Here is a 24,874-nt window from a genome sequence, read left to right as displayed (position 1 = left end):
CCACCCATGGGTTGGAAAGGTGAGCAGAAGGCAGAATTTTGGGAAGCTATGAGTTCTTGCCAAGCATGGGCTGTGTGGTAAGGTCATTTAAATCCTTGAAAAGGTGCCTAAGAAGCTGAAAGAGGTTGTCTGATGCCAGGAAAGTTGAGAGTGAAGTTCCTTCTGTTGGGAGCACAGGCCCAACCCTGTCAAGATGTCTCTTGTCCTCAGTAGACACCTAGATTTTTCTCTAGTCCCAGGAAGTGATTAGGAGATGCTCACTGTCAATCTGAAGGTCCCAGAAAGTGCTTAGGAGATGCTCACTGTCAATCTGAAGGATATGGAGATTATGGAGTAAACCAGTTTGAAAAACTACTTTCTTCCTAGGTACTAGCCACCTTCCCTTCTAGGGGCAGATGGTGGGGAGAAGCTTAAGGTATCACTGGGGATGTCTAATGTCAGAAGAAAAGGAGGCTATGCATTGACCATGGAAGGCCCAGAAAGCTCAGGCAAGGACATCTCTTCCCACACTGAGCTCCACAAATAAAACATTAATGAAATAAAGGGGGCTAAGAAGAACAGATGGAGTCATGGTCTGCCAGATTTTCACCCTCTCACCCATATGCACACATGCATGCACATATACACCAAGCAGGTGATGAGATGATCTAGGGTTGGCTGCCCCACCCCAGGAGTCTGTCGGATGGGCAGCCTGACTGCAGATTGTCATTTTGGTCTAGCACTGTCGCAGGGTGCAGAGTAGCAGAGGCCAGTGAGGTATGTGTGGTGGAGGATGGAGGCCACTGAGGACTCTGGCACCAGGACCTGGACTTTCAGACTTTAGACCTGGATGTTATTTCCAGAAAGCTCTTTTAGCTGCATGAGCCTATCCATATATAGTGCATGGGTTCTTGTTCTTAGTCATGAGAGGATTCCATCACAAACGCATCTGAAGGGGATATATCCAACTCCAAAACGTTATACTTTCAGCCCTGTGGCTGGGGTGGGACCCCATTGCCATGGTAACTGAGTGTGCCAGCTGATAGGCCTCTTGTAGTCCACTGAAGACATGGGCTGCTGCTTCTTTTGGCTGTTATTAAACCCAGCTGGCACAAGTGGCTGGACCTTCTACTGCTCCTCCTCACAGTCCAGAAAAACCTGGTTTATGATCTTGTCCTTCTCCTCAGGGGAGATGAAGTTCTTGATGATTAGGTACTTGAACTTGAGTTCTCAGGTCTCCTTATTCTGTGCCTTCTGCAGGTCCTGCTACATGCAGATGTACTCATCATACTGGTCCTGGCTCTCCACCTTCACTGCCTGCTGCTTGGCATGGAGCTTCTCGAGTTTCTTGGGTTTGACTTCTGCCCCAGAACTACATGATCTCTTCATCTCAGATCATCACCTCCTGCTGTATTTCCTGCTCCTGGCATTTCTGCTTGGCAGTCTCCTCAGTCTTCAGTTTCAGTATCTTCTGCTGCTGTTTGGTGTGATCCATGACGTTCTTGCCCCAATGGAGAAGCTTGCTCTCCATGGCCTTGTACTTGGCTGCAAGCAGCTCTGTGGCCTGCTGTTCCTGCCGTAGGTCTTCCAGCATCTTCTCCTTCATCTCCAGCAGCTTCTGCTTCTCCTCACTCACCAGGCTGCAGTCATCCTCTACTACTTCTGCACCTGCAGGTAATTATCCATGTTTTTATCCAAGGCTAGTTCCAGGAGGCTGGGTAGGTGGTAGTTGTTGTTATTCTTATCCTGCTCTTTGGCCTCCCAGACCTTGATTACTGGTCCTTCATGGTATCCCACCAGGGCTGACATGCTGCTTTTTATGCTGCTGCTTTTTATGGTATAGCTCTTTATGCTGCTGCTCTTCCTCCAGAGCCACTTTTCCAGAATCTTTTCCAGATGAGATTTCAGGTGAGTGATTTCCTGGAATTCTTACAGCAATGTGTCCTTGGGGTCCTCGTGCACTCAGAGCTTGTTCTTGATCTTCTTGGCTCGGTGGGCAAAGCTTGGTTTTGGAAAGGCTCTCGTTGTAGCCAGCAAGAAACTGGCCCCAGTGTGGCTGCCATGACCATCTGGTCATTGACCCGTAGCTTAACTTAGATTGCCTAGAAAATAGAACCTGAGGCAAAAATATAATGTGCTAATACTTTATTAAGGGAAAGCTTATAGCTCCAGGGAAGTATCAATAGAAGTGAAGGACAAAAGGGACTGAGGAAAGAAAGAAGGGAGAACAAAGAGAAGTACAATGCTAAACAGACTGCAGTTTATGGGTTGCATGTGGTATGTTCAGAGAGGTCATATGAACTACTGTTTCAGATGATTTCTTGCTTTAAAAAAAAAACTGTTTTAATGATTTGAGATATTTCCTTAATTATATCCTTAATTTTTATGTATATTTTCATTAGCCTCTTTTTTATTGTGTTCTATGGATCTGTCTGCCTATTTGTGTGGTACCTTGCACACTTTTAATTACTAGTTTAATTGGATATATTTGAGCTAGTCCATCTAAATATTTTGCTCTTCTTTTGAAGAACTCCCTAAGGTAGTTGTTTGCTCATTTTTTCCTAGATGAATATTAGCATGGATTGTCTAATTCCATTTTCTTAAAGTTTGTATTATTTTAGGATCACGTTCATTTTGGAAAGTAAATAAGAAGGACCTGAATCTTTATGACATTCTCTTTGAAAGACTGTCATGAAAGTGCTATATGACAATTCTCCTCTATTCTCGTTTGTTTAAAATGAAAATCATGTAGTCTCAGGATTCTTGTTTAATGATTTCAGACTGGGCTTGCCTTGTGTGGCACTACACTTCTCATGGAAATCAACTATGGGTTGTTTGGGGCAACTCTCCTCATTCTCCTTAGATAACAGTATTACCAGGTGCTATGGTCTAAATGTTTCTGTCCCTCCGAAATTCAGATGTTGTAATCCTAACCCCCAGGTGATGGTATTAGGAGGTAATTAGGCCATGAGTGTGGATCCCTCATGATTGAGATTAGTGCCCTTACAAAAGAGGCCCAGAAAGCCCCCTCACCCCTTCCACCATGTGAGGGTGTAGCAAGTAGATGGCTATCTAAGAATTAGGATGGGAACTTTCAGCAGACATTCAATCTGCTAGTGGCTTGATCTTGAATTTCCCACCCTGCAGAACAGTGAGATACAAGTTTCTGTTATTTATAAGCCACCTAGCCTATGGTATTCTGTTATAGAAGCCCAAACAGACCAATACACCATGATATTCTATTCATGGGCAGTGGCATGAAGTAAAGCAAGTGGAAACATGTAAGATCACTTAATTTCTAGCATTGGAACTAGCATACTGTCACTTCCAGATGTATGACATTAGCCAAAGCAAGTTATAGTCAAGCTAGAAGTCAGATAGGGAAGTACACTATGACCACTTTGAGGCCATTGTGTGAATGCAGGAATAATTGAATATTGGATCAAAACATTCAATACACCACAGTCTGCCTCCTTGGTTTCAATTATTCATGTCATTCCTGCATGTAAAACACACTCATCTCCATTCCATAACTACCATATGTCTCATCTAATCATGGCATCGAGTTAGAAATCTAAGATATTGTGAGTCTCATTGGGTGGAATGCAATTTCTCTTGGTCCATAGACCTATGAACTAAAAAAAATTGTCTGTATTACACATACCCTATATAAAATGGTGTACAGGGAAAGAATACACACACAATACACACTCTCATTTTACAAAGGAACAGTTAGAGACTCATAACAGTCATTACTCTATATTAATTTTGAAACACTAGGCAAGTGTTACCAGGTACCCAGACTCTTGGGTAGTGGATATTATTTGCTTAGGCATTCAATTCTAAATCCTGGGGTGATTTCCCAGATCCATATTTTTAAGGCTCTTGGCTTGACATCATGGAAAATTTCCTTTTCTATCATCTTACACGGCCACTTCTAAAGAATGCATCAGGGTGTGTGTGTGTGTGTGTGTGTGTGTGTCTGTCTGTCTGTCTGTGTCTGGTGGCTCCCATCATCCCCTAATTCCTGACAGTTGAAATTTTGGGGCCCAGGCCAAGCATTTGTTGTTTTGGGGTCTAGATTGAAAGTGCTTTGCTTATAAAATTCTCTCTGAAACTTTGCAGGGTTTTATGTGTCTGAGCATACCCAGTTCTGTGCCAAAGGCCACATACACAATTTTTTTAAATGAGTCTTTTTGTTAGACTTAGTTATTAGTACTCTGATATTATTATTCTTATTTGGTACTTAATGTTTTTTAGGAGGCATTTTGTCCCTCTAAAAGAAGAGAAAGCTCATTCTTCTTAAACTGGTGTCTAACCAGAATATGTTCCTATCATAGTGTTCCTAGAGGGGAAGAGAAAGATGTGGTCCAAGTAAGTCACTAGGCCAATCACAATGTGGAATGGAACCTTACATTCATGATGAGGCCATGGCATGGATAGGAATTCAATGAAGGCTAAAGAATTGGTGCCAGTAATTGCATAAATCATAAAATCCCCCCCAGAGGCAGTAACTTTCCCATTTGTTCAATTATTCAGAGTCCTTTTTGAGTTCATTAAAATTTTACTTTTAAAAACATTACACATTTCATTTTGGTTTTATCCCTAGACATTGTAACTTCTCGTTGCTATTTTAACTGGAGTTTCCTTTTGCTCTCTTCTACCCATTGTTTGTATAAATAAAAGTTGTTGGGTTTTAATATTAAAATAACTTATCCTGCATTTTATACTAGCTTAAGGAGTTTCTCCTAGTAATTTTCAGTTTGTTGTCTTAGGGTTTCCAATCACATCTTTTCTACAGCGGATGTTCTCTGGCAGTCATTAATACATGAGACAAAGATCCTAACCTTTATGTCAACTCCTATTGGTTCAATTACATGTTTCTTCCCCAGATGTCCTTGAACTCAATATTCCAACGTTACCTCTTCCATGCTCTTGGCCACATAGTCAAATAATTTTCCAATATTTATGAATCCAAGTGTGATGGTTAATTTTATGTGTCAACCTGACTGGGCCATGGCATGCCCAGATATTTAGTTAAACATTATTTTTGGTGTGTCTGGATGAAATTAACATTCAAATCATTTGACCGAGTAAAGCAAATTGCCATCCTCAGTGTGGGTAGGCCTCATGCAATCCACTGAAGGCCTGACTAGAACCAAAAGTGGAGTAAAGAGTAATTCACTCTTTCTGCCTGTCTTTGAGCTGGGACATTGGTCTTTGAACTCAGATGAGAATGTACAGCTTTGGTTCTCATGGTACTCAGGCCTTTGAACTCTAACTGTAATTATACTGTGGTCTCTCCTGGATCTTCAGCTTGCATCTGCAGATCTTTAGACTTTTCAGTCTCTATAACCATGTGAGTTAAATCCTTATAACAAATACCTTTATATGTATGTATATATCACTAATATATATGTATATGTCATCTATATATGTATATATAATATATATAATATTATACAATGATAGGTTAATTGTGCAATTAGAAAAAGATAGGGGAGAAAAGTTATAAGTTATGCACTAAACTTAAAACCAAATCTACTCTAACATTAGTGCAGGTCCAATTTTGTAATTGTCCAACAATGGAAAGATACAGTAATATATAAAAGTTATAATTTAAAATTAGAAAATCCTGTGAAACACTTCAAATTATATAAATATTCTGAAAAAGTAATCATAGATTAACACCCATAAACACTTCGAGCATAACTTTTAAGGAAATAAAAGGTATCGGAAAGATAATATCCTTCATTATGTATCCTAAGATAATGTTTAAAGATAAGAATCACACTTGTATAAAGCATAAAAAGGAGGTTATTAAAAGCTACCATTCTGATGTGTACTCAGTGTTTGCTGGTCATTGGTGTTTCTGGTGCAACAATATCAGGCACTGTGTCCTAGATAATTATGCATTAAAATCTTTCATAGATGCCAAATATTAATAAGTATTCAAAATGTATTTTTGTGTCAACTAACTATATGTAATGCTATGGATATGTCTGCCAAGAATTTGTCTAGATTTTATGTTCCTTACTAATATTAAGAGGCAAGAGTTTAAAAAACAAATTTAAAAACTTCCTCCCTGGAATCCAGTAGAAAAGGATCGGAGCTCAAACCTTAAACTTTAGTGACAGGGTTGAAGGATGGTCAAATGAACAAAGAAAGCATTGTCACTGTTTATAGAAACCATGAAACATACCAGAAAATAATGATTTCAACACAGTTATTACTGATTGTTTAGTGTTTTTGAGATTGAAGCCCTTCCATTGTGTTCACAAAAATTCTAGTTTTTGGAATTTTGTCCTGAACAAAATCCATTGAGAATGCCTGTTCTAGAAATTTGAGCCAGTTAAGTTTTTTTTTTTTTTTTTTTTTTTTGCGGTACGCGGGCCTCTCACTGTTGTGGCCTCTCCCGTTGCGCAGCACAGACTCTGGACGCGCAGGCTCAGCGGCATGGCTCAAGGGCCCAGCTGCGCCGCGGCATGTGGGATCTTCCGGACCGGGGCACGAACCCGTGTCCCCTGCATCGGCAGGCGGACTCTAAACCACTGCGCCACCAGGGAAGCCCAAGCCAGTTAAGTTTTAAATGGTGAACATTTAATGATTAGGGTAATAACATTTAATTTTCAATTAGAATGTTACCTTTTAGATGGAGATATAGCAGGCCCATTCACTGTCACTCAAACATCTGGCAAACCCTCAAATTATGCAGCAAAGATGCCAGCTGTAAAAATTCTCACTGACTACTTTGGAGAGATTTCCTTCACATTATTTAAGAAGTATGAAAGTAAAAATTGTGCATCAGGGCAGATGCTTAGTTAGTTCATATGTAACATTGTTTTCCTGGGATTATTCATAAAACTAAGTTTTGTTTCAGTTTTCAAATTAAATCAGAACAAAAATAAGAATTAAGTTAAAAAATTTAAAAATCTGTGTATTATAGAATATATTTAAATTATTTATAGAAATTAAATCCTTTTAAAATTTATTAAAGTAAGACCACTGTAGATTATTTTTTTAATTTAAGAGAGAAAAAAATAGCTTAGATAAAGCTTTTTGTGTTTCATTAATTTTCTGTGTAAAGATTTATACCAGTCAAGAATATAAGCCTGTAAGTACAGGAATAAAAGTAATAAGATGAGTTTAATAAGAGTGTCGTCTCAAGTCAAGTTAAAAAAGCAATAATTTTTCTTAATTTCCTTTTAACATTTACCTATTTGAAATTTTGCATTCATTTATTAATGTCATATATTTATTAAAAACTTTAATTAGGGCTTCCCTGGCGGCGCAGTGGTTGAGAGTCTGCCTGCCGATGCAGGGGACACGGGTTCATGCCCCGGTCCGGGAAGATCCCACATGCCATGAGCGGCTGGGCCCGTGAGCCATGGCCACTGAGCCTGCGCGTCCAGAGTCTGTGCTGCGCAACGGGAGAGGCCACAACAGTGAGAGGCCCGCGTACCGAAAAAAAAAAAACCTTTAATTAATGTAATGTTTCCCTCCTAATACAAGATCCTTGAGTAGGAAATGGGAATGGCTAATATTAGCCAAAAGTACCCTTTGTGTATATTGGTGGCATCCATTGATACTTTTTGAATTATATAAAAACTTTATGTTTTTTAATATAATTTTCAAGGCTGATGTAAAAAAATAATTTTTCCCATAACTAACTCAAATCATTTGGTCTTACTTTGACTATATATCATAAAATAGTATGTGAGACTTACAGAGAAGTCTGTTGTAAGTTATTTTTATTTAGAATTCTCTTCCAGATAACATATATTTAATTTGATGCTGACTTTATTTTATTTTGCTATATAGCTTAATTCAAGAAATGTTAACTTTAAATATTAAAAATAACATTGGGAATTATGGAACTTTTGTAGATATTTTACCTTAAATACATAGGCGTAATCAGAAGTCTGAAGAAGATTTTGCCAATCTGTAAATATCAATGAATTAGAGCTAGCATTGATTTATAAATGATAGTTGGCATTATATTTGCTTGTTGTTAGATTTTATTTGTGTTCCAAGCCACAAGCTACTTGTCAACCCATTATATATGGCGTGTAATAAACAGAGCAAATGAACAAGCCCATCTGGCATAATGTCATAGAATCTTAAAATATATGTGAAAGTTTGGTATGTAGACCATAAATATTATTGTAGGAATGGTCAAGCTATACTTCTTTTTTTTTGACACCATGTTTTTTTAAAGAAAGATATAGTATCTCATACTGTGGGAATTTTCTACTTAACTTGAGCTATCTACCTGATATAATTATGCTGACTGGGAATTTACATATTTTTAGCTATGATGTGATACTTTGAACATCTGACATGGCACACACGCAGGACATCATTACTCCCTTTATTGTAGGGTGATCTCAGAATGGTGAAAATTCTGGATAAGTATTTTAGAGTAACAATGTGGGCTTCCAGGTAGGTTTAAAAGTACCCAGTGCTAATGATTAGAACCAGGAAAAAATTGTATTACAAAACCTATTCTTAAAGGAAGATTGTGTGCTTTCTCCAAATGGCTGGAGTTCAGGGCCATTTGGATTAATATGCATTATACATACTCTGTAGATTAAGCTAAACCCCCTGGGAAATGGATGGCCAATGAACCACTTTATCTGTATGCTGCAGAACCTTGAGCAGTTTGCTACCTGCAGCATAATTATAATTCTGTTTTGATGTAGGCAGTGGTAGAGTAGTTAAAATCATTTTTTTTCTTCCCAGAATTTCCCGCAGAGAAATGCAAGGTAATGCAGTCTATTTTAAAACAGTATTGTTTCCCTGGATTTAAGCCATAAGATGTAACCATAATTCAGAGCCAGCAAATATATCCTTCAATAGAAAAGGGAAGAATTATTGTCTATGTTGAGGAACAGGTACAGAATTAAATGTAGATATTGTAATTTCGTTAATGAGATTGCTTTGGTGACTTTTTTTTTTTCCTAAAGTAGAGGGAAGGATTATTTATTTATTTATTTATTTATTTATTTATTTATTTATTTATTTTTGGCTGTGTTGGGCCTTTGTTTCATGTGAGGGCTTTCTCTAGTTGCGGCAAGCGGGGGCCACTCTTCATCGTGGTGCGCGGGCCTTCCACTGTTGTGGCCTCTCTTGTTGCGGGGCACAGGCCTCAGACGCCCAGGCTCAGTAGTTGTGGCTCACGGGCCTAGTTGCTCTGCGGCATGTGGGATCTTCCCAGACCAGGGCTTGAACCCATGTCCCCTGCATTGGCAGGCAGATTCTCAACCACTGCGCCACCAGGGAAGCCTGCTTTGGTGACTTTTTAAATCAAAATCATTCATTCAAAGATGTTTGAATTCTTAAAATATGTTTTGAGTTTTTCCACACACTTAAATGAAATGTAGGGTTGAAGCAATTAGGAAGTAGATGGAAAAATGTGTCTTGGCATCAATGATTTAGACATTTGGGGGAATACATGTGCATATGAATTTATATGAATATATGTATATATACATATGTAAATATTTTACATGCACTCAAATTTGATTTGAGTAATTTGGGTAATTTCATTTTGTTTTTAAAAGTATACTTGGGAAATTTGCTGTATGTGTATATCAGAATAGACTTACAAAGGTGTCTATACCAAAATCCCTAGAATTTATGGATATCTTACATTTATATGGCAGAAGGAATTTTACAATTGTCATTAAGGTTATGGACCTTAATATAGGGAGATTATTTTGGATTATCTCACTGAGTCCAGTCTAATCACGTGAGTCCCTAAAGGCAGATCACTTTCTAAACTGGAGTCAGATGTAGCAAGATGAATATCAGAGATATTGAAAGCATAAGAGCAGCTTGATCCAGTCTTATTGGAGGCCACATGGAAAGCGTGAGAAAGACCACAGATAGCATTTAGGAGCAATGACAAATCTCTGACTGACAACCAGGGAGGAAACGGGGACCTCAGTCCTACAATCACAGGGAAATGGAATCTGTCAACAACTTGAATGACTTTGGAAGCAGACTATTCTCCAGAGCCTCCATTAAGGAAGGCAGCCCTGTCAACACCTTGATTCAGCCTTATGAAACCCCACCCCACCCTAACTTCTGACCTACAAAATCTGTGAGATAATAAATTTGTGTTGTTTTAGTCCACTAAATTTGTGGTAATTTGTTACTGCAACAATAGTACACTAATACACATGTTTTAACCTGACAGACAGAGATGTAATTTAGTCTGTTTTATTTAGCTAATTTTCATGTTAGTTCCTCAGCACTGTGGAAGTATAGTTCATGTGATAATTACCTGTAGGAGCATGGCCCAAATGGAAGACCATCCATAGTCATTACTGTTTCTACCCCTCTGTTAGTTCCCCCATCACAACTCCTATACTGGACCAATATAGGTGGCTGCATCTCTATACCTCTTTGCCTAATCATTTTGATCTCATTCTGGAAAATCTGTATATTTTTTTCAGGATGAGTTGAAGACTAACCCTCCCACCCTCTCCCCCCCCCCAAACAACAACAACAACGACAACAACAACAAAGAAACAAAAATAAAGAAATGAATGCATTATTGGGGGAAAAAAGTCTTTTTAAAATTTTACCTCAAGGAGAGTCCAATTACATACTGTTTGGATGACCCCATGAATAGTTTCCAGGCTTAGTTCTTTTAATCTTTTTAACTTTGAGAGTGTGTGTGTGTTAGCTAAAGCCCAACCTTGGTTTGGGACATATGATTTCCACATATGATAGGCTTTCTAGGCCTCAGAATTTGTTTCTCATTGCTCTCTTCAAATACAGTCATTTGACATACATCTGTTAGGATGGTACTGTTGCCATGCAAGGCTTATTGTGTCATCTTGCCCTAGAAGAAAATTATTCCCCATATTCCACCCAAAGATGTAGCCCCTCAACTAAAATTTGTAATATATGACAGCCATAGAGGTGTGCCTTGCGATGCTGGTAAAGAGAAAACCAGCGGGGATTGAAACCACGGTCTCCAGCTGTGATTGCCTTAAGGGTCTACCTCAGTTTGCCAGCTTAGGCCTTGTGCATCCCAGAAAGTCCTCGTCAATGTACAGTAGTACAAAGACTCACCATTTCTCGTCAGTTAAGAAATCCACTGTGGAGTTGCAAGGTGTTTTGAGGCTCTTGTACTCAATTCTCCTTTCCTCCCCCTCTCCTTTCAGAGATATTGGAAATTATTTGCTTCCCTTGTAATCATTTTTCTCTTTAATTTGGCTTAATCTATGTGATACTACTGATCATTTGTAAGATGCTATAGTCTGAATGTTTCTGTACCCCCAAAATTCATATACTGAAATTTAATCCATAAATTGATGGCATTAGGAGGTGGGAGATGATTAGGGCGTGAGGGTAGAGCCCTCAGGAATGTGATTAGTGCCCTTATAAAAGAGGCTCAGGAGCTCCCTGGCCCCTTCCACCCTGTGAGGACACAGCGAGAAGGCTTTGTCTGTGAACCAGGAAGTGAGCTCTCACCATACACAGAATGGACTGATGCTTTGATCTTGGACTTCCTAGCTTCCAGAACTGTGAGAAATAAATTTCTGTTGTTTATAAGCCACCCAGTCTGTGATATAAACTGACTATGACAGAGGCATATTTCAGGTTTTCTTTCTGGGGGGAAAAACACTAAGTTGAAAATATATGTTTAATGATTAGGATTAATCTGTGCAAATATATTTTTTCTTCAGGATTCATATATTCATTTAACCCATGTTTATTGAGCACCTGTTATAGGTTATATACTATTCTAGGTGGTGGTATATAGCAGTGGACAATACAGATAGAAACTGCCTTCACTGAGTTTATATTCTACTGAGTGAAAACAGAAAATAAATTTTCAAAAAAGTAAAATATATTCTATTTTAGATGCTTTTAGATAATACGGAGAAAAATAAAGATAGAGATTTGGTGCACAGAGTTTCCTTATTCTCCATAGAATTATAGGGAGTTAGAATTCAGAGGCTTAGGAATGCCTTGGGAGCCACGCAGTTATATTTTGGGATGGATATAAACAGAGATAAAAGGCATACTGAGATTAATAATGATGATTACAAATTAAATGGTGACCATGATATTACTAGTGTTATGAGGGGGAAAGGAGTGAAAGTCTAGACAGGAGCACACAGATTTAGTAATGCAGTACGAGTCTAAGCTTTCTGTGTATTCTAACCTGAAAGACTCTGAAAATCACTTTTGTTTGTGCATGATATTACAATGATGCAAAACTTTTTAAAACCAATATTTAAATTTGATGTATACTGAAAAACATGAGTTTTCTTGTATTTCTTATTTAGCTATTATCCCTAGGTCTCTTCAATTGAATTACATTGTTCCAAACTCCCACATTCAGAAAGCTCTAATTCTGAGATATTTTGGCAATATCAAAAAAATAAACGACCCAATCAAAAAATGGGTGGAAGACTTAAATAGACATTTCTCCAAAGAAGACATACAGATGGCCAAGAGGCACATGAAAAGATGCTCAACATCACTAATTATTAGAGAAATGCAAGTCAAAATTACAGTGAGGTATCACCTCACACAGGTCAGAATGGCCATCATCAAAAAAATCTACAAACAGTAAATGCTGGAGAGGGTGTGGAGAAAAGGGAACCCTCTTACACTGTTGGTGGGAATGTAAATTGATACAGCCATTATGGAGAACAGTGTGGAGGTTCCTTAAAAAACTAAAAATAGAACTACCATGTGACCCAGCAATCCCACTCCTGGGCATATACCCAGAGAAAATCAAAATTCCAAAAAATACCTGCACCCCAGTGTTCATTGCAACACTAATTTTTGCTGTTTTTGATTGTATTACCATGTGCTCAACTGGTAACATCCAAATGCTTGGCAGTTTTATTTCAAAGGTGCTTCGGAGTTTAAAATTTTTGAAGATATTATAAGTCTCATTAAACATTCATATTTAATTAAAAGGAGAATATCCTGTGGTACTATCAATACAAATAAATGAATTCAGATGACAGATTAGCATATAAATACTATGAATTAATAAGTTAGCAAACACATAGGAAATTCACATCTTACACCTCTGTCTGGAACATTTATTTTGGCACCAAATGTAAGATATGTTTGGCTTTCATCAATATTAAAATATTAAAAACTACATCTTTATATTGCCTCTATATAAAATTATTGCTTCAATTTGCATTTACACCTAATCATGCTAATAGCTCACGTGACATAAAAAATGCCATTTTCCCTTTTAAGGCATAACTTTTTCACTTTCCAGTGATTAATTACAGAGTCCATGTGCATGTATTTGCAATGGGTTTGATTCATCTTAGACTGCATTCCTCTTTGTGTCTAAGAAATACCCCAATTCTCATTTCATTTCTAAAGAGAGATAGACTGATGAGTCCTAGTCAAATTAACAGTCAAGGTAATCACTTATTGTCTACTCAGTCTGTTTTTATGTCATATGATTCATCTGTTGGATGGAGCCTCTTACCTAAAGGAAGCAAACTTCTGTCATTAAATTATTATTTATTTTAAAAGTTAATACTGGGCTTCCCTGGTGGCACAGTGGTTGAGAGTCCGCCTGCCGATGCAGGGGACACGGGTTCGTGCCCCGGTCCAGGAGGATCCCACATGCCGCGGAGCGGCTGGGCCCGTGAGCCATGGCCGCTGAGCCTGCGCATCTGGAGCCTGTGCTCCGCGATGGGAGAGGCCACAACAGTGAGAGGCCCGCGTACCGCAAAAAAAAAAAAAAAAAAAAAGTTAATACTGCTATATATTCAATATCAGCAACAGACTGAATTTCTAGTAAAAGTAATGAGAGTCATTTTCCCCCAGCACCAAATATAATGTATAGATTGTTTATAAATATTCTATTAGTTTACTACAAAACGATATAGTTGTGTCAGCTCAAGTAGTATGCATTAAAATCTGGATATTTGAAAAATGTGGCTTAATGGGTATCTAAACAGTATAATTCTTATATCCAAAATGATTGTGAATATTACTAGTAATTTCCTCAATACAGAGTGATCTTTAGTTTTACTTTACGTGTAACTAGATCTAATATTTAGAATTTGAAATAATTAAATCATACAAGTAAAAACTAATGGGAAGTTGCATGTTGAAATTACAGATACTTAAATTATGAGATATTTTTTGAGCATCACAAGTACTCTTACATATTTTTGATGAGCATACCTATGTACTGTGAAGAAAAAACAAATACAGGAAAAAGGAAATCTCTCAAGCTAGCATAATTAAAAATACATTGGGAATGTTATAATTAATAAAATTAGAAATTAGTTATTGTTTAAATGCTACTTAAAATAGAAATTCGATAGAAAAATTAGGACTATAAAAAAGAACCTTTGGGGCTTCCCTGGTGGTGCAGTGGTTGGGGACCGCCTGCCGGTGCAGGAGACACGGGTTCGTGCCCCGGTCCGGGAGGATCCCACATGCCACGGAGTGGCTGGGCCCGTGAGCCATGGCTGCTGAGCCTGCATGTCCGGAGCCTGTGCTCTGCAACGGGAGAGGCCACAGCAGTGAGATGCCCATGTACCGCAAAAAAAAAAAAAAAAAGAAACTTTACAAATTATTATTTTTTGATTATTGAAATATATCTGACATAACGTTATGCAAATTTAAGGTGTACAACATGTTGATTTGATATATTTATATGTTGCAGTATGATTTCTATTGTAGTGTTAGCTAGCATCTCTGTCACATTATGTAACTATCATTTCATTTTTTGTTGTGGGAATAATTAAGATCTAGTTTCTTAGTAAGTTTGAAGTTTATAATACAGTACAGTTGACCCTTGAACAACACAGGTTTAAATTGCAGGAGTCCACTTATATGTGAATATTTTTCAATAGTAAATGCTGCAGTACTGCTTGGTAGTGATTGGTTGAATCTGAGGATGTGGAGGAACCGTGGATAAAGAGGACTAACTATAATTTATATGCAGATTAAACCCCACGTTGTTCAAGGGTCAACTATATTTTTACCTATAGTTGCTGTACTGTGCATTAGATCTCAAGGACTATTTATCTACTAATTGCAAGTTTTTCCCCTAAACACCATTTCTTCTATTCTCCCACTCTTAATCCCCTGGCAACTACAATTTTACTGTTTTTAGGAGGTTTTTTTTTAGATTACACATGCCAGTAATACCATATAGTATTTGTCTTTCTCTGTCTGACTTCTCTCACTTAGCATAATGTCCTCAAGGTCCATCACTATTGTGGCAAATGGCAGGATTTCTTTCTTTCTCTTGGCTGAATAATATTCCATTGTATGTAAATGCCATATTTTCTTCCTCTACTTCTTTTTTTTTTTTTTTTTTGCTGTGCTGTGCAGCTTGTGGGATCTTAGTTCCCCAACCAGGGATTGAACCAGGGCCCACAACAGTGAAAGCACCGAGTCCTAACCACTAGACCACCAGTGAATTCCCAATGCCATGTCTTGTTTATCCATCCATTCATTAATGGGTACTTAGGTTGTTTCTATAGCTTTGTTATTGTGAATAATTCTGCAATAAATATGGAAATGCATATATCTCTTCAATAACCTGTTTTTATTTCCTTTGGATATATATCCAGAAGTGGGGTTGCTGGATTGTTTGGTAGTTCTATTTTAAATTTTTTGAGGAAACTCCATATTGTTTTCCATAGTGGCTGAACCAATTTACATTTCCACCAGTAGTGCACAAGGGTTTTCTTTTCTCTACATGCTCACCAACACTTGTTGTTTTGTGTCATTTTTTTAATACCCATTCTAACATTCCTTTGCTTTTCTTTTTTTTTGTAAAGCTTGGGTCATGTTTCACCTGATTGAAATGAGACAATGTAATGTCCTTTAGTTCGTATAAGAACACGCTTAACATTCATTAAGAAAAAGAAAAAAGATAATTCATTCTCTCCAATGCTGATAATTAGAAACAAATGTTTCAGAGGCAAATTAGCCCTTTATATCTAGCAATCAGGCCAACAATATTATAATAATTATTACAACAAAATTGAAAACTTTATTATCTAGGGTTTAAGACACATACTATCTTTGAAATGGAAAATACCTTTCGTATATCCCCAAATCACTCTCTATGATTACTGAATCTCTTGAGATTTTTCTTATATTTGATTTCAGCAGATCACTAAGGACTTTCTGTTTATATGTTTCATTTAATGAATTCTAATTTCACTGTGTCTTCCTATATTAAAATGAATCATCCGTTTAACATATACTGCAATGCCAGTTAGAATTAAATAGTACGTAAAATCATCCTTGCATATATCAGGCAAGTTTGACACAGTTTGTGTCTTTTGTGATTATGCTTATATACCTGCATTAACATAGTGTATGTGTAGCCCACTAGAGAATGTTTTAATTTATTGAACCATGTTACCATTAACAGAAAGTGTCAGGATAATAAAGTAGCTGCTTCTACATTTTTGCAGGGACCTTAAAAACAAGGTCCTTCATCTCACAATATAATTCATCTTACTCATCTTTTCGATAACATACACATTACCAATAAAGTTGATTTCTCTGAATATAGTATTACAGTATCAGTGTTCTTGCTTGTTATGCTCAAGACACATATTAGTGGTTGGATCAGAGAAACAAGACACATGAAATAGTTCAGAAACTACACTGCTACACATAACTGTCTTTAAATTTGATGTGTTGGCCTATAGAGGTATTAATAACAAAAAAGTAATATATTTAAAGTCCCTGATTATTGTGGTATCTACACAATACCAAAAATTCAATTTAAAAATTCATTTTGTAGGGACAAAGAAAAGGTTTGTTCTCTTCCTTTGTATTTAGAAATCAGGTAACATAGCTTTCAGGAAACTTGCAATAAAAATAGAAATAACAGTAAAAAGAAATAATGGTGTTATCATAATATTGACTGTTTATGAAGTACATACTTTATTTCTTTTAATCCCATTAAGTGAAGGATTACTAATTCCATTTTAGAGAGGAGAACATTGTGGTTCATAAAGGACTAAAACTTGGAAAGGGACACAAAGCTAATAACAGCTGAGATTCAAGCCTTGGTTTGTGTGTATCAAATTATGCCATGCTACTTTGAAAATATTATTTACCTTTGTCTTTAAGTAAATTTTATATAAGTTATTTTATTATTTATCACTTTATAGTTAGAACAGTTTTAAATCTTTAACAAATTGAGTTTGGACTCTCTCTTCCATGAGGAGTGTATAAGAGGATTAATGAATAAAGAACCTACCAGCCTTGTAAGGAATGATATGAAGCAAAGGGCAGATAGTCACAAATTTTGAGTATCTAAGTACTTTAAAGCCAGTTATTTGAGCTATATTAAATAGGAGTCAACTAGATATCTGATTTTCACAAATAAAACAAATCAAAAAACAAATACATAAAAACAATTTTAAACAATTTTTAAAATCTATTAATAAATGTGAGGCCTTCTGCTAGTGAACATGATGGCTTAACTACGACCAGATTTGACGTCCTGCAATACAACTGGCAAACAAACAAACAAAATGTGTAATATAACTCTTTTCAGACATTGGACAACAGGCAATACAGGGCTGTGATCCCTGAGAGAAGAGAGACAATGGGATAAGACCTGTAATTATCCCGGCTTTCATCTTTACGGCATTTTCCAGGGCACAGTGCAAAGAGGGGAATCTCAAGCTGAACAAGAAAGCTTTACTGAGGGACCTTCAAGATGGCGAGGGAGTAAGACGTGGAGGTCACCTTCCTCCCCACAAATACATCAAAAATACATATACATGTGGAACAACTCCTATGGAACAACTCCTAAAGAACCCCTACTGAATGCTGAATACTGAATGGGAGCAACTGTAGACTATAAAACTCTTAGAGGAAAACATAGGTAGAATACTCTGACATAAATCACAGTAAGATCCTTTTTGACCCACCTCCTAGAGAAATGGAAATAAAAACAAAAATAGATGGGACCTAATGAAACTTAAAAGCTCTTGCACAGCAAAGGAAACCATAAACAAGATGAAAAGATAACCCTCAGAATGGGAGAAAATATTTGCAAATGAAGCAACTGATAAAGAATTAATTTGCAAAATACACAAGCAGCTCATGCAGCTCAATATGAAAAAAACCAACAACCCAGTCGAAAAATGGGCAGAGGAGCTAAACTGACATTTCTCCAAAGAAGATATACATGCTAACACACACATGAAAGGATGCTCAACATCACTAATCATTAGAGAAATGCAAATCAAAACCACAACGAGGTATCAAAAGAGTGAGCAAGTGGCATGGACAAATACACACTACCGAATGTAAAATAGATAGCTAGTGGGAAACAGCTGCATAGCACAGGGAGATCAGCTCGGTGCTGTGTGACCTCCTAGAGGGGTGGGATAGGGAGGGTGGGAGGGAGACACAAGTGGGAGGGGATATGGGGATATATGTACACATCTATCTGATTCACTTTGTTATACAGCAGAAACTAAGACAACATTGTAAAGCAATTATACTCCAATAAAAATGTTTTAAAAAGAAGGAAAGGTTTACTGAGTTGAGGAATTAGCAGTGATAGTTAGGGAAGCTGAAGTGCTTGGAAATTTGAGCATAGTGTTCTGGGCATAAGGGATTTGTGTAGAAAAAGAACTTCAGAGATTCACCCTTGTGTACTGTTGAGTGTTTGCTAACTACCAGATGACACATGAGAAGTATGACACTCCCACATATAGACAAAGAAAGAAAAATCAGAGAATTATAACTGAAAATTCTCAGAACTCCTCACAAGGTGAGAGGATGTTCCATCCCTGACCAGACAGAATGGAACATCCTCAGAGATCACTCATATCATTCCTAGAGAGCCCAGAAGAGTCATGAGTTAGTAGTGGGAGTGAACTATGTCTGAAGTAAAGGTTCTTTTAAACCCACCCCAGCAAATTTTTAAAATGAAGCTCTAAATGATTAAAGTACTCAGTATATAACTCAATTCTCTGTCAAAACAAATCATTATGTTCTTTAAAGGAAGACATAAATACAGACAGTAAAAATATAGCATTTGCAATGTTAATATCCAATCAAAAATTCCTTTGCAGGTCAAGAAGAAGAAAATGTGACTCAAAACCAGGAAGCAATAAGTAGAAAAATACATCTATAAATGACAGATATAGTAGAACTAGCAGGAAAAGGTAGTTAGAGAAAAGAACTATTATAACTGTGTGCAAATATGTAAGGAATTCCGTACTTCTTTGCCATGTACCCTCCTCAAAGAATCTATCTTTCTGACTTCTCCCACATTAGTTTATTTAAAGCCATTTTTGAAACCTATATAAATGTAGTAAAATTGCATATACTTACTTGTAACTGATTATTTTACCTATTTTTTTAATTAAAAAATTATTTTTTGGCTGTGTGGCATGTAGTATAATTTCTTTAATTTTTAAAAAATTAAAAAAAATTTTGCTTGCGTGGTATGTAGGATCTTAGTTCCCCGACCAGGGATCTAACCGGCGCCCCCTGAATTGGAAGCGTGGAATCTTAACCACTGGACTGCCAGGGAAGTCCCTATTTTACCTAATGTTACCTTAGTGCCATTCATTATTTTTATTACTTGTAGCAGTAAGTTGTTTCTCACCCATTGACATGTTGTATTACTGAACATTCTACTCTATATATTTTGTAATATTAATATATTAATACATATATGTAATAATTATTTATAATAATTATTAATTGCCAAGTGAAATGTTTTCAGTTTTTGGCTACTGTAAATTATGTTGATATGAAGAATCTTTTTTTGCGGTACGCGGGCCTCTCACTGTTGTGGCCTCTCCCATTGCGGAGCACAGGCTCCGGACGCGCAGGCTCAGTGGCCATGGCTCACGGGCCCAGCCGCTCCGCGCCATGTGGGATCTTCCCAGACCGGGGCACAAACCCGTGTCCCCTGCATCGGCAGGTGGACTCTCAACCACTGTGCCACCAGGGAAGCCCCAATGAAGAGTCTTTTGATACACAATTTGCACATTACTTTTAGTTAGTAGTAGAATGACTAGAGGTTGAATGGGTGGGATACTGGATATTCATATATTTACATTTGGTAAACCCTGCCAAATAGTTTTCCAAAAGGATTCTAACAATTAGAAATCACAATTACAATGCTTGGGAGTTGCAGTTGTATACATCCCACTGTCATTTGATATTACCAGTGTTATTTCCCTTTGTAGCCATTCCTAATGAGTAAGATTCTTGTAGTTGTAGTTGGAGGATTATCTCATTGTCCCTTTAATTTTTATTTTCCTCTGAATAAAGAGACTGAGCATCTTTTGGTATTCTTATAGGACATTTGTAATTTCTCTTTTGTAAAGTAGCTGCTGAAATATTTTGCTCAATTATTCTTGGAAAGTCAGGAGAGTTTATCCTTTCTTTCATTGATTTATAGGAAAACACTATGTGTTTTGGATATGAGTTATTTTTAAGGTATATGTATTGCTATATCTTCTCACATTCTGTGAATATTTTCACTATTTAAAGGAATCTTTTAATGCACAACAGTTTTTGATTTTAATGGTGTTCAATTAATCAGCTTTTACATTATATGATTATTGATTTTTATATCTGGTTTAAGAAATCTTTGCCTACTTGAAGTTCATGAAGACATTTTCCTTGTGTTATCTCTTAAGAGTTTAATGATTTTACTTGTATATTTAGGTCTATAACATACCTGGGATTCATATTTGTGTATGACATGAGGCGGGGTCAAGGTATACTTTTTATCTGTAATTTGGCACTTTGCTAAATCCAGAACTTTTTGTTGAAAAGAACATTTTCTCACTGCATTTCAGTGGTACCTTTGTTATAAATCTATCACACATATATGTGTAGGTCTCTTTCTGCACTCTACAATCTGTTGAATTTGTCTATCTATCTATCTATACTCTATTTGTCCCCTCTCTATTTGTTCCCATTGACTTAATTATTGATGTTTTGTAATAAATTCTCCAACTTTCCTGTTCATATTGTCTCATTTCTTGGCTTTTTGCATTTCTGTGTGAACTTTTATAATTAATTTCTTTATCAACTTTATAGTCAATTTCGATAGTACTTTTATCTGGAATTGCACTGAATCTAAAGAGTAGGTTATAGAAAATGCACAGTTTAACCTTGAGTTCATCAGTGTGGTTTATGTCTGATTTAAATAGGTTGCATAAATTTCTCTCAGTAATGTTAAATAGTTTAGAGTATATGTCATCACAAAGTTTGATGAATTTAGTAGTTATTTAATGCCTATTGATCTTATTGTGATGTTTTTACCTGAGTTTTCTAATTTTTTGTTGCTATTATATAGAAATATAACTGAGACTGGACAGTTTTATTTTTGAAAATAAACTGTAATTTGAGACAAAATCTAAGAGTAACCAATAAATACAAGGATTCTGCCATAGTTCCCTTTCAATCAGTAGAAAAACTGACATTACTGAATGCACTTAGTGGGAGAATAAAAGACAACATTGCATGATTATCTGAGTCCATGAGTTGTGTTTGTTCGGCATACAACATCTGGATCCATGGTAAATCATCCCACACAAATTAGATCATTTGTCAAATGCTCACACTGGTAAAGCTGTATATTTAGAGATGAGTTCTTACTACTATCACGCTAGTGATGTACATGTCTCAGTGAGGTGATATGAGATAAATAGTTGACGTTTTTAAGTGTTACTTAAAAAACAGATGTTCAGTATTTATAGACATTTCAATAAGAAGTTAGTTATAGAATTATTCATTTTATATTATATTCATTATTATATATATATATATATATATATATATATTTTTTTTTTTGCGGTATGCGGGCCTCTCACTGTTGCGGCCTCTCCTGCTGCGGAGCACAGGCTCCAGACGCGCAGACTCAGCGGCCATGGCTTACGGGCCCAGCCGCTCCGCGGCACGTGGGATCCTCCCGGACCGGGGCACGAACCCGCGTCCCCTGCATTGGCAGGTGGACTCTCAACCACTGCGCCACCAGGGAAGCCCCATTATTGTATTTTTTAACTTTAAGTCACTTTCTATTACTAAGATCTTAACAGCATGTGTATCCATGACTACTGCTTTCATGATTTTCATGATGGTTAGAAGAAAATATTAAAATAGAGCTGAGTCATTTTAAACTGCTGAGATAGATAATGTAATACTTCATTTCACTGGAGTATTAAATAAAAGGCAAGTTCCCACACCTTATTATACTACCCGACAATGGGCACTTGTAATTATTTAGCACTATTATTTGAGTTTCTTCTTCAACTTCTGATTTGATTTCAAGAATAGCATATTTTCCCCAGACATAAGGACTCTTTCTAGTCTAATTTTATCTTCCAATTCTATAGAGAAAAATAATATGCTCCCCACCAGAATTGCAAAGAGAAATTACTCTTTTCATGCACCATCTTTCTCCCTTTCTTCTCTTTTGCTTACTTTTTTGTTTCTTTTTTGTTAATTGAATAAATTTGACACAATTATATGTTGTGTAAGATTAAGATAGATAGCATATTACTTTGATACATTTATGTGTTGTAATATGATTGCCAATGCAGCGATATTTATTGCATTTCATATTTTTCTATAGATGTATTAGGCCTGATAATTCAGAGTTGAGGGAGCTCTTTAAAAGTTTATATCAGGCAGTCCTTGGGGAAATATTTTCAATCCAAGGTAAAACCTCAATTCTACCTGCAAATCCTAACCTTAAGGAAATAGTTACAGAAAGTAAGTACATGTATTTATTAAAGCAGGAAGATTTTATTAAAGCTTAGCATATCCCCACTTAGCAACCCTAATATAGCAAATAAACTCTGAGGACCTAAAATTTTTCTCAAGCCTGAAGCTAAAATCAACTAATTGTAAAGAACTCTCTCCATGTCTTTTGTAACATTTTCATCTATTGAATATTCTATCAAAAAATCTTTTTAACTTAGTAGAAAGTTCTGTTGAAGATCTGTGGCTGTACAGATGAAGTGTTATATCTTGGAAAATATTATAGTTGACAAATTGGATGACATAGCTTGAAAGCTCCTTTAAAGATAGGCATTAAAGAAATATGATCTGTTTATACATTTCTATGTTTTAACTGATCTTGTTTGAATATTTGCAAATTTGATTGGCAAGGATGGATGACATATGCCTAGTTTATACCTTCTCCCCCTCTGGCTTGGATCCAAGAGCCACCTGGTTGGAATGGCTTGTCAAAGAATTTGTTTTCTGTACAAATTCTTCATGTAATGAAATTAGATTATTATTTTTAAAATTCTAATTTTCCATGTGACATATCATCTTTAGAGAAAGTAGTTTGTATTCCAAGTTGTTGCCACTAGCAATAGATATTTAAGTCAGTAATCTAAACATATTACATTGTGGAAAATAATCAGTGTTCTTTGGGGAAAATAAAGCAAAGGAAATTGATATTTCTATAAAAATGAAAAATTTTGAGTTTCTACATTTTAGGGAGCCACACATGGCCTTGCGTAAATTATTTAACCTACCTGGATTTCAGTGTCTGCATTTATAAAATAAAAATAAAATTAATACCAGTCCCATAGCTTATTTTGAGGAATAAATTAGAAAATATTTGTAAACTGTTTACCACTCTTCCCAGCATCTATTATATACTATATAAATTTTAGCTATTATTGCTACTAACATAGAATTCTACTCAGTTTAATTATTCAAAAAATTAAACTTGCTATTCTCTAATGAGCCTACATTACTTAAATCTTTTGTTACTTTGATTTGAAGATAAGAGCAATTATGTTGAACTGTTAGTTGAATTGACATCTTGAGTAATTAAGACACTAAATTTTAAGATAGAGATTAATAGAAATTTATATTTCTATAATACTCAATATGTATTATGATTCATAAATAATATTTGTTAAATTAATAAACTTGCAAGTAAAGCATGAGGCTTGAAAGTGAAAATAATAGCTGTTATATGTGTTCAAAATGAATTGTTCTGAAAATAAACTTGGATGGAAATAAAGTAGTAAGAAGACAGACGTACACCTACAATCTATCAACATTTATTTTAGAAAACAGTGCAAACGTTTTTCTCAGTAGCTGCTAGCAAGCAATAAAATATAGAAAAATAATACCAGATTAGAGTCAGGAGCTCAGATTTTATTCCTCATCCTTTCCCCTACCCCAAACTTTTCCATTAACTATCCAGCTTTGTCATCTTCTGAAAGTGCTTTGTTTTTCTAGGATTAGTCTCCTCACCTGAAGAAACAAAATGAAAATATTAGTTCTAAAGGTTTCTAGGGTAACTTTCAGTCTTAAATATCTATGATAAACTTTCTGATGAGTAATACTTAGGTCTAGGCATAGATACCAGGAGTTTGGTAAAAATTAAAGATAGATACCAGAACCAGAGAAAGACTTGCAGGAGAATTGTAATTAGGTAAGAATTGGTGATTGGTACCTTAATTGACAGTTTTAATGTAAATTATTGAGAAAAAGAAATAATACTTATGATTTCCAAAATATTTGGAAATTATAGGAAACAGCATCTCCGAAGCTGACTACAATTTTATATTTAACTATCTTCAGCCTATGGGAAATATATAAACTGAAAAAATTAGAATAGCTAATTGACTTGGGCAATGCAATTAAATAATCTGTACCTCAATTTCTTTTGTTTTTTAAAACATTTTTTGTACCTCGATTTATTCATTAGTAAAATGAGAGTAAAAATATATATCATTGAGTTAGCATGAAATATGGTGATATAGATGATGCCAATTGGTAACATATAAGAATTCAACAGATGCTCGTTATTATTCTCTCTCTCTAGACTGTGAACTTTTTGGTTATTTTCAGGGGGAAGGAGTGGGGGTTGGTTTCATTCACCATTGTCATA

The 24,874-nt window shown here is 36.1% G+C and overlaps 1 pseudogene; it reads right to left on the bottom strand.

The window, feature by feature from the left end:
- Positions 1-647: 647 nt before the first annotated feature.
- Positions 648-24,874, bottom strand: part of LOC101290289 (kinesin-like protein KIF3C) — a 146,573-nt pseudogene continuing 122,346 nt past the window's right edge.

The sequence above is a fragment of the Orcinus orca genome, chromosome 4 (assembly GCF_937001465.1).
Source record: "Orcinus orca chromosome 4, mOrcOrc1.1, whole genome shotgun sequence".
Taxonomy (NCBI): domain Eukaryota; kingdom Metazoa; phylum Chordata; class Mammalia; order Artiodactyla; family Delphinidae; genus Orcinus; species Orcinus orca.
The sequence above is the reverse complement of the archived record's forward strand: the minus strand, read 5'-3'. Positions and strand labels throughout refer to the sequence as shown.